Genomic DNA, 10,930 nt, shown 5'->3' on the forward strand with positions numbered 1-10,930 from the left:
CTATTCCAAATAAATCATGCTTTCTCTCGCATCAAATATTTGCCAAGTATAAATAACAAACCACAGGACTTACCTGTACAAAAAATTAGCAGAATCTTAAATAATTCAATATTTCGAAGGGCTCTGACAAAATCTGTCAAATGAACAGACATTTTATTTAATTCTGACTAATTTTCATTTTTGTTTAGATGTAAGGATACCCCTGAATGATAGGCAACAAATAATATAACGAAATCCACTCCGGATAGTGTGTTATTTTACATAAAATATTTATGAGTGTATGAAGAAATAATTAATTATTTTTTTGTAGTATCAACGGTGGCAGAACAATTTTTTTATTTTTGTTATACAATTCTTACATACGTTTTTCTTTTTTCCTTTTTTTTTGTTAAAAAAATATTTTTACTAAAAAAATAACGGAATTCAATTAAAAACTCACGAAAATGCGGGTGTTAATATTTTGTTCCTCCTTCACCTATAACAAGGATTACGCCGAGTAAGAACATTAAAAAAGGAACATAACATCAAAAACCCTTAAAGTGCATGTACAGCAATTCGTTTGTACTTTCCAGTTCTAGTGGCAGGCCAGCGCGAAACTCCAAAGAGAACAGTAGAACAGTCCACCCCAGCCCTATTAGGGCCCGAGCCAGGAAGAAGTCTATGATAGATGCATATAAGGAGGGCCGGGATCCAGAGGGAGGAACGACTGACCGCCGTAATGACCGCACAGCACTCGTCACGTCGTACGTCACTTGTTTTCTACAGGGTGTGGGGTGGACGCATCCCCTGGAGTCTCGCATGCCGAAGTTAAATGGGCGGCTAACACGGACCCTTATGCTTCGGAATAATAGAGATGGACAGTGGCGTAGAGCGAGAATGTTACAGAAAATAATAAACTATAACCGAGTGTTTAATTCAAACCGTACGCCATTGTTAACAACTTGTGACGTAGTTGACTACAGAGGTTGTTATTACAAAAAACTATTTCTTATTCAAGCAGCTCCTCTCTGTCTGCCTTTAGTAAATAAAAGGAGAAAGGCACAGTGATATGAGATTTTAATTGAACGCTTCGTTAATAGATGACACAATTAAGGAATAATTTAGCATGTCATAGCTCTTTTATTAACTAGAAATCTAGTAAGATTGAACGAATATCCAGGAATGTGAACCTGGAACAATTAAAAGCCATTTACCTAAAATGGATTAAGACCATATCGTAATCGGAGAATACGAAATTGTCAGCAGAATAACAATTAATATGACTGGAATAAGTATTACAAACTTTTATATGAATATCATACCATTTAAAAATTAGTCTAAATACTGATTTATCTCTATCTTATATGTATTTTATTTAAACAAAAATTACAATCAGACAAATCTTTTATCTACACACAATAATCCTATGGTACTACCTTCTTACTTCTTTTTATTTGTTATTTCCATCCACTTATTAAATCGGTTCCAGTTCCAGGTATTACAGTCCTAGGCCCTTGTCAAAATTATTTAGATTTTTCTGGACGTTCATTGGTTCTCTTATCAGAATTTTGGATCTATTGTATGTCTTGCATCAGCCCTCTGCTCCGTAATTGCTAATATTTCTTTTCTCGTATTATTTATGTAAGACGTATTGTCCTTTAATCTCATACCAACTTGTTCCCATGTCGCATATACAGGGCATTCCACCTAAGAGGGATTCTTCTGTAACTCTGCAACTGTAAAATTTATAAAAAAATGGTTTTAATAAAAGTTGTCTGGAATCATATGGCCTATGTAAAGAAAATATTTTTAGCTTTACAGGGTGTCCCATTTCTCGTGAGCGCCACATAACTTTGTTATTTTAAATGGAACACCCTGTATATTATTGCGTTTTTAAATTCCTTGGTTAATATTAGGTAGAGTTTATTAAATGTACATGGTGTTTAAAACATACCGTTTTCGAGTAACCAGTTGTTTTTGAAAAAAAATCACTATTTGAGCTCTCTAAATTATGCTAGATAGGCATCTAAACCATAAGAGTTAGAAACCTGCAGTTTTCACAGTTGGTTTTGGCATATATTTGTGCAGAAGGCTTGGAATGCCTTTAAAGATGGTTTTCAAGTGGATGTGGTATACACACAGATTTTGCCAAAGCTTTCGACAAGGTGAATCATGATATTTTGTTACCAAAGTTATTTCTGCATGGTATGAGTGATCACCTTCTCAATTTTTTCAGCTCTTATTTAAAAAATAGGAATCAGTGTGTAATGTATCAGGGTTAGGCTTCAAATTACTTTTTGGCATGGTCTGCCCCAAGGTTCTAATTTGGGGTCCCTATTATTTATTATTTTCATTAATGATTTACCTGATAATGTTGTGTCACAGAGTTTGTTATACGATGTTAACTTTAAACTATTTAGGGGGATAACTACTTTTGATGATCATTTACAATTAGAAAATGACATAGATGCGATATATGACTGGCCAATTAAAAATAAATTATATTTTAATTTAGGAAAATGTTATGTAATGACTTATTGTAAATTAAAAACACCTGAATATTTTACGTATAAGATGAATTATACTCCTCTTACTAGGAATTATGAAATAATAGATTTAGGGATACTATTTCAGTCCGACTTATATTTTGGGAGTCATATTAAGACTATATGTGCAGAGGCTTATAAAGTATTAGGATTTGTTAAAAGAACGACTTATGATTTTAGAAATATCAGATCTATCGTATTCTTATTTAATTCATTAGTTCGCAGTTAGCTTGAGTTTGGTTCACGAATTTAGAATCCTGACATTAAAAAATTACATAGTTTAATTGAAACTGTACAAAATAAGTTTATAAAATATTTATTCTACAAAAAATACAACAGAAATCCCGACTTTGTTTCGTACAATTTCTATCGCACTGAATACAATATTGTCAAACTGGAATACAGGAGGTACCACCATCAATTATTGATGTTTTTGTACAAATTGCTTAATAATATATTAGATAGTCCCTACTTGTTGTCTCAAATAAATCTTAGTGTTCCTGATCGTCCTAACGTCCTAAAGATATCATTTTTCATATAACAAAAAGCAATAATTTGCTAAATCGTATCTGTATTATCTTTAATAAGTATCAACAGCAAATTTCGAAAGGAATTTTTGATGTTACTGAAATACAATTTAGGATTTGTATTTACAAGTTACTGTTTTTGTAGGATGTGAGTTGTGGAACTTCTTGGTCTCATATATTAAGTAATTCTGTTATAAAATCAATTATATAAGTATATGGCATAACATTTAGTGAAATAAAAAAGGTAAAAAGGTTAAAATATTTATTGTGCATAGTTATAAGACAATATACAACCTATACACAAAAGGACTAGACACAGATAACTGATAATTAGCCTACCCCTCAGAAAGTCAAGCAACTTACACATATTAAAAGCAATAATATAAATAAATTATAAAGTGTTATTAAAACAATGTAAAAAACAGTATAACTTACATATACATACACAACAGTCATACATGCTTGTGCAATACACATACAAATACGTAGTATAGTCAGACTCACAGTCGCACACACACGCATATTATATTAATACTAATATTAAGTCAAAAATTAAAAAGCTAAAACTAAAATAAGAAACATGTAATTAGGTTACGACCTGTTTGTTTCTTTAATAAATAAATAAATATTACTCTATTTTGTCATCTGTGAGCAAAACGTGTACGTTATTCAGACTCGGAAGTACTGAGACCTATATTTAATAATCTTACGAGTTGAAAAACTTTTTTTTTAATGGAATGACCCACATTAATTATCATGGGTGAATGCAAAACTGAATGTCCTTTCGACTGATATAAGGTTGTCAATACTTATCTTTAACAGTTTTCTTTCCTAAAATTCGTAAAAGTAGCTATGTAACAGCATCAAGAAGGCTTTGCAAAACCACTTTTTTCTCACATTTTATCAGACCTGGAATTAACAGTGTCAATATTTATTGGCATGTTTAAAAAGTGGTTTGACAAACAAAAGTAAACCACTAACAACAAATAAAACAAAACGCAAAACGAATCAAACTGAAACTCAGGACACAACAACAAGAATACTTAGACCGCTGATTTGCATCAATTGCTCGAAATGTCCTTCATTTTGATTAATACACAAACGAATTCGGTTATTAAAAGACTGTTAACATTGGTCAGCATGTCTGCGTAATTTCTTGAAATGCTACTGTAATGCGCTGCCACATATTTTCCGCGGTAGTTGGTGGTGTAACGTAAACTTTGCTTTTTATAAATCACCATAAAAAGAAGTCGCAATTTGTCATATCTGAACACCTTGAAGGCCAACTCACTGGTCCCCTGCGCCCTTTCCATCTGGGAAAGTTTCGTGTAAAAACTGACGAACCGCAGCGGTATTGTGAGGTGGAGCACCATCATGTTGCATCCACATTCTTCGAAGTGTAGCTAAAGCAATGTCGCCTAACAAATCTTTTAGCTGGTCAAAAAAGAATGGTCCGATGACATAGGTTCCCAAAATTGCACCCTTCACATTCAAACACCATGGTTGGCTATGAATTGTCTGGAATTGGTGAAAATTTACTATGGCATAATAATGTCAATTATGACTATTAACGAAACCATTTTTATGAAAAGTATCCTCATTGGAGAACATGACCCATCATCTTAATTTAACATCTCAAGTGCCCACTGACAAAACTCCAGTCTCCCCTGAAAGTCTACTCTACAGTAACTCTTAGTGTAATTGGATGCGATAAGGATGTGCCGTGCTGTACTTTTGTAAAATCTTAAGTATCGATGTTGTACTAATACATGACAATTAATATGGGTCATTCCATTTGAAAAAAAAAAAAATTCAACTCGTAAGATTATTAAATGTAGGTCTCAGTATTTCCGAGTTTGAATAACGTACACGTTTTGTTCACAGATGACAAGATAGAGTAATTTATGCCAAAGCGAACTGTGAAAACTGCAGGTTTCTAACTCTTATGGTTTAGACACTATCTAGCCTTATTATATCTCATTGGTAAAGGTTGACCTATATCTTCCTTGATGTATGGTGGAAGATAGTAGATAGTAGATATTATTATACATATAGGGAAAATAGGTTGTTGCCAGATATTCTTTTTCCATTTTCCTAGGTATCGTACTAAGCTTGTCCAATATTTCTGTTAATACAGTGTAGGAAAGTACCGATGGTCTATCATAAGTTACGTGAGAGCGATAAAGTAAGCCATAGAAATCCATGTGATAGAAAAGGTTGGCTATAATGAAGGCGTCTAATAGTCAACGCCCATTTCGCCCTTCCACAAATANACATTTTATCAGACCTGGAATTAACAGTGTCAATATTTATTGGCATGTTTAAAAAGTGGTTTGACAAACAAAAGTAAACCACTAACAACAACTAAAACAAAACGCAAAACGAATCAAACTGAAACTCAGGACACAACAACAAGAATACTTAGACCGCTGATTTGCATCAATTGCTCGAAATGTCCTTCATTTTGATTAATACACAAACGAATTCGGTTATTAAAAGACTGTTCAACATTGGTCAGCATGTCTGGCGTAATTTCTTGAAATGCTACTGTAATGCACTGCCACATATCTTCCGCGGTATAGTTGGTGGTGTAACGTAATCTTTGTTTTTTATAAATCATAAAAAGAAGTCGCAATTTGCCATATCTGGAAACCTTGAAGGCCAACTCACTGGTCCCCCGCGCCCTTTCCATCTGTTGGGGAAAGTTTCGTGTAAAAACTGATGAACCGCAGCAGTATTGTGAGGTGGAGCACCATCATGTTGCATCCACATTCTTCGAAGCTTAGCTAAAGGAATGTCGCCTAATAAATCTTCTAGTTTGTCAAAAAGTTTAAACAAACTGTTCCAGTTAGATGCTGGTTAAAAAAGAATGGTCCGATGACATGGGTTCCCTCACGTTCAAAAACCATAGTCGGCTATGAATTGTCTGGAATTGGTGAGAATTTACTGTGGCATAATAATGTCACTTATGACTATTAACGAAATCATTTTTATGAAAAGTATCATCATCGAAGAACATGGCCCATTTAAAAAATCATCATCTTAATTCAACATCTCAAGTGCTCACTGACAAAACTCCTGTCTCCGCTGAAAGTCTACTTCTACTGTAACTCTTAGTGTAATTGGATGTGATAAGGATGTGCCGTGCTGTAGTTTTGTAAAATCTTAAGTATCGATGTTGTATGACATGACAATTAATATGGGTCATTCCATTTGAAAAAAAATTTAACTCGTAAGATTATTAAATATAGGTCTCAGTATTTCCGAGTCTGAATAACGTACACGTTTTGCTCACAGATGACAAGATAGAGTAATTCATGCCAAAGCGAGCTGTGAAAACTGCAGGTTTCTAACTCTTACGGTTTAGACACTATCTAGCCTTATTATACAGTTACAGAGTTACAGAAGAATCCTTCTTAGGTGGAACATCCTGTTATTAACAGGAAATATACACCTACAGCTGAACCTTGGAACACATCTCATTGGTAATGCTTCACCTCTATCTTCCTTGATGTATGGTGGAAGATAGTAGATAGTAGATATTATTATAGGTACGTATAGAGAAAATAGGTTGTTGCCAGATATTCTTTTTCCATTTTCCTAGGTATCGTACTAAGCTTGTCCAATATTTCTGTTAATATATCAATTTCCTTTCACAACTGATCGCAGATGATACGTACTTTCTCGTCCATTACTTGATATCCCAAGAGGATATCATAGTTCCAAAGGGTACCAATTTCTTCCAACTCAGTAGTGAAGTTAGGACACTGTAATATACGCGCTGTACATATAAACCTCGATAACGTCAATTATTATTTATCAAGGCATCTAAGCGGTTAAACTAGATACAAACTTAATACCATTTATCTTGTCTATTCCGAAATTAATAAATCATTGTAACTACACTACACGATGTAACGTACGTTTCCGGTATTTTTAGACGTTGTACCTTATCCGACTTGAGCAGCAACACGCATGTAAACCAATTACTCTGAGAGGTCCGCGAAAGTAGACTCAATTTGTCATTTCTTACATTACATTCTCTGTATTAAAGTGGAGTGGTGAAATATTGGCGTTTTACGAGATAGCGTAAATGAAGCAAAATTTAAGTAGGTGCACGAAAAACTGCATCTCATGGATATAAATAAGAAGAAGAATTAAGAAGTAATAATTAAAGATATATTGGTATATTACTGTAACGCGGTTATTATTACGTTCATTAGTTTCTACCATTTCGTAATTATATACGAGGTCTGTTCAGAAAATAACCGAACTTTTTCAATTACGCGCTAATGGAGTTATTTAGTGATATGTGGTTGGGCATTGCGTTGCGCATAACATCCCCTGTAACCACATGTTCTTGGATTGTTGACATCTCATTTTGTTTTTGCGATATTGTTTATTAAGTACAACATGTGTAATAACTGTCAGTGACGATTTTGAATTTTGATTTTTGAAATGTGCGAATGTGGAACAACGATGCAATGTAAAATTTTGCGTGCAACTAGGGAAAACTTTCACGGAAACATATCATCTTTTGAAACAAGGTTACGGAGATGACGCTCTTTGTCGTATGCAATGTTATAAATGGTTTTCACGATTTAAAAGTGCTCGTCAGTCAATTTCCTCGACCAGGAAGGCCTTCGACTTCAAATGATGACTCACCCGTTCAGAAAGTTAAAGATGTGGTGCTTGCAAATCGCTGCTTGACTGTCAAAGAAATTGCAGAAGGGGTTAGCATCTCACTATAAAACAATTAATCCTAATAAATAAAATTTAACAAAATGAAACATGTAAAACAAAAATAATAATTATTGAAAATAAAGTTACGTTTGGGTCAAATTTAGGTAATGATCAAGTTGAAATTTGAAAGAATTGATTGATATTCAAACACACAAATCGGCAAGAAATACTGTCTTGTACGGGCGTGAAAATATTCCTTTTTTAATTTTAAACCATAATCTCGTAGTCTTAAATCTTACAGTAGACTTTTCATGGAAAACTCTATACCTACCTCGTTGTAAGGTCACCTCGTACTCTTCTATCTTCCAGGGACTGCAGTTTTAGGTGTACAAGACTTGTTTCGTAAGGAAGATGCTTAAGTTCACGTCTCTGAATACATTCTAATTGTAGAATGTCTTACTTTAGAACAGGAGACCGTACAGTTACAGCAAACTCGAGATACGGATGCATATGTATTACAAATCTTGAGAAAATTAACTATTTTATGATCTAGCAAAGATCTGAGATTCATATAAACTAACTGGACACATTTTCTGATAATTTTGAGTACATGGGTACTTCATGTAAAACCACTTTGTTATGGTAACACCAAGATAGTTGTATACAGTATTTGGATTATGACCTTCAATTGTATATTATGTATTTAATTTAGGGTTCTTTTTGATCATAATATGCACCACACAGTATTTGGAGTAATTAATAGGTAGTAACCATTCCAGCCAGCGATTGATAATATCAACGTTAATTTGTAAATTCGAAGAAGTTGATGATTTGAAATATGTAACCTGTAAAATTCAGAGTTTTTTAAAAACAAAGCCGACTTTTTCTACTCGACAATTGTATCAAACTAAAAAAGTAAGTTGAAAACATATTATAATGAAAAACTGACAAAAAACTATTAGCATTTTATTAAGAAACTATTCCGAAAACAACATTTTCTGAATACAATTATTATCAGAAAGTGCACAAGATGTCATTCAACCACATACTCTTGGGATCAAAATAAAACGATTTAAAACGTTTATAAGAAACATTATTTATACCTACTGAAATACCTAGCCCGCTAAATGCGGTATCACAAAACTCCATTTTGTAACTTTCATATCACTTTAAAACAAACTAGACATGCTATAACACCAATAACAATTTTGTTTGTACACCCATTGCATTTTAAATTTTGTTTGTCCTCGTGAAATTTTGCTATTTGCTGTGGATTTCAAACAAAACAATAAAATCATACCCCCAAATGTACTGAAATACCTACAGGGTGTTCGAAAATATTACCCATATGTTTTGGAGGAGGGATTAGCATAAAAGAGAAATTAGATGAACATTATCTAAACATATTACGGTCAAGGATATAAAAAAAAACATTTTTGAGAATAACATTTAAAGAGGTCTTAACAATACCATTGGACATTTTAGAAACTATGTCCCTATAACTATTTTTTTATTAGTTTTATACATAGTACATACAATCGCTCCTGTATGTATAAAACCGATATTCCCGAACATCCTAAATTAGCATTTAATGCCGAAAACACTATGTCTGCTTTACTCTAAATTTATAGGAGATAGCAAACTTTTACAAGTGGCAAAACTTCTTCACAAAATGTTTATATACTAGAAAATGTAAATTAGATAGCCATTTGGGAACACATAAATTAGTTACGGAGTGGTCAATTGCCTGGAGACTCCAAACTTGTCTTAGTTTAATAATTGGTGGAGTCGCCGGTCAGAAATTCGTTAATAAAATCTACTCTAAATAGCAAATAGCTAAGTCGTTATTCAATTAATAACTACGCGAACAAATGACCATTAGGAAAATCTGGACGGGCGCATTTTTATATTTATTCAGAAAATAAATTATTTCATATGCAATTGTGAAGATATACTGAAATTTAAATAGCCGTTTTCATTTACCTATGACTTTATAGGCGTTTAGTTGTTGGGTCCATGTATTAATTCTGGCCCGGGAAATATTTTCGAATCTAGTCGCTATTAATGATTTTGTTCAGGTAATAAATCAGAGGCTATAATTGGCAAAACGGTACAGCGGCGTGCGATATTGTTCGGCCAGTTCCAGGATATTTACATGAATGGGATTATGCCTATTGTTTTATTTGGATAAAGGAAAGAGCGTTTATTATATTGATGTATCGCCCTGCGTTGAAATTGACGTGGTGTTAACTGCTTTCGAAATATAGAATTAAATTTCGATGTGTATGTTTTGACTTGTACACTTTTACATATATTATGTATAGGGTGTTTAGATTTGATACATAGACAGAATTAAATTTTATTTGTAGATATGTCTATTTAGACTTTAATTTGTGACTAACATTCTATTTTTCAAATTTTATAATGCTGTAATTTTATGAGAAATAAGTAAAAAACGACTGTTTGCATCTATCAGTTGTTACAAGAATCGTCGTTCTTTTAAGAACGTCAATATAAGATAAATATTGGGTGTAGTTCCTCTGAAGCGACCTCTCTCATATATCTGCTACATTTGCAAATATATATGCAACCTTCTTCGAGATCCCAGAGGGTGGGCAGCCCCTAATTTAATTTTTTATTTTGCAAATTTCGTACGATATTTTTTCTTCATTAAAAGTTCTTTTTGTGCACCTAGAAATCAACCCCCTGAAAACGGTATGGGTCCTTGCTTTATTATCAAAATATGACCATTTTAATTTTTACCAGCAACTACTCGACACAGATAATTGATTAAAAATTAGAAAAAAAAGGTCTGTATGTATGAACCTATCTTTTAAGTCAAAAAGAAAAAATATATACAAATAAAAATAAATGAATACGTCATTCATATCCTATTTATCCCAGTCTGCAAATGTTAACATTACCAAATTTGAATTTTTGTGATTGTTCTTATTTAAAGAGCAGTAAATTTATTAATTCGATGAAAAAGTTTTATGTATTTATGAGTTTTACACTAGATATACCTACCTAGTATATACCTAATAAATAATTACCAAAAACAAATTTAATTTTCGTTAATTTCAATAAAACCGTTTTATAATTTTTATATAAAATTACTTTCAGTTCCAAAACCAAAGATGTAAAAGTTTAGAATTTGATGAACGTAGGTATTATTTTCTCCATAAAACGTTAAGG

This window comes from Anoplophora glabripennis, unplaced genomic scaffold (assembly GCF_000390285.2).
Source record: "Anoplophora glabripennis isolate ALB-LARVAE unplaced genomic scaffold, Agla_2.0 scaffold425, whole genome shotgun sequence".
Taxonomy (NCBI): domain Eukaryota; kingdom Metazoa; phylum Arthropoda; class Insecta; order Coleoptera; family Cerambycidae; genus Anoplophora; species Anoplophora glabripennis.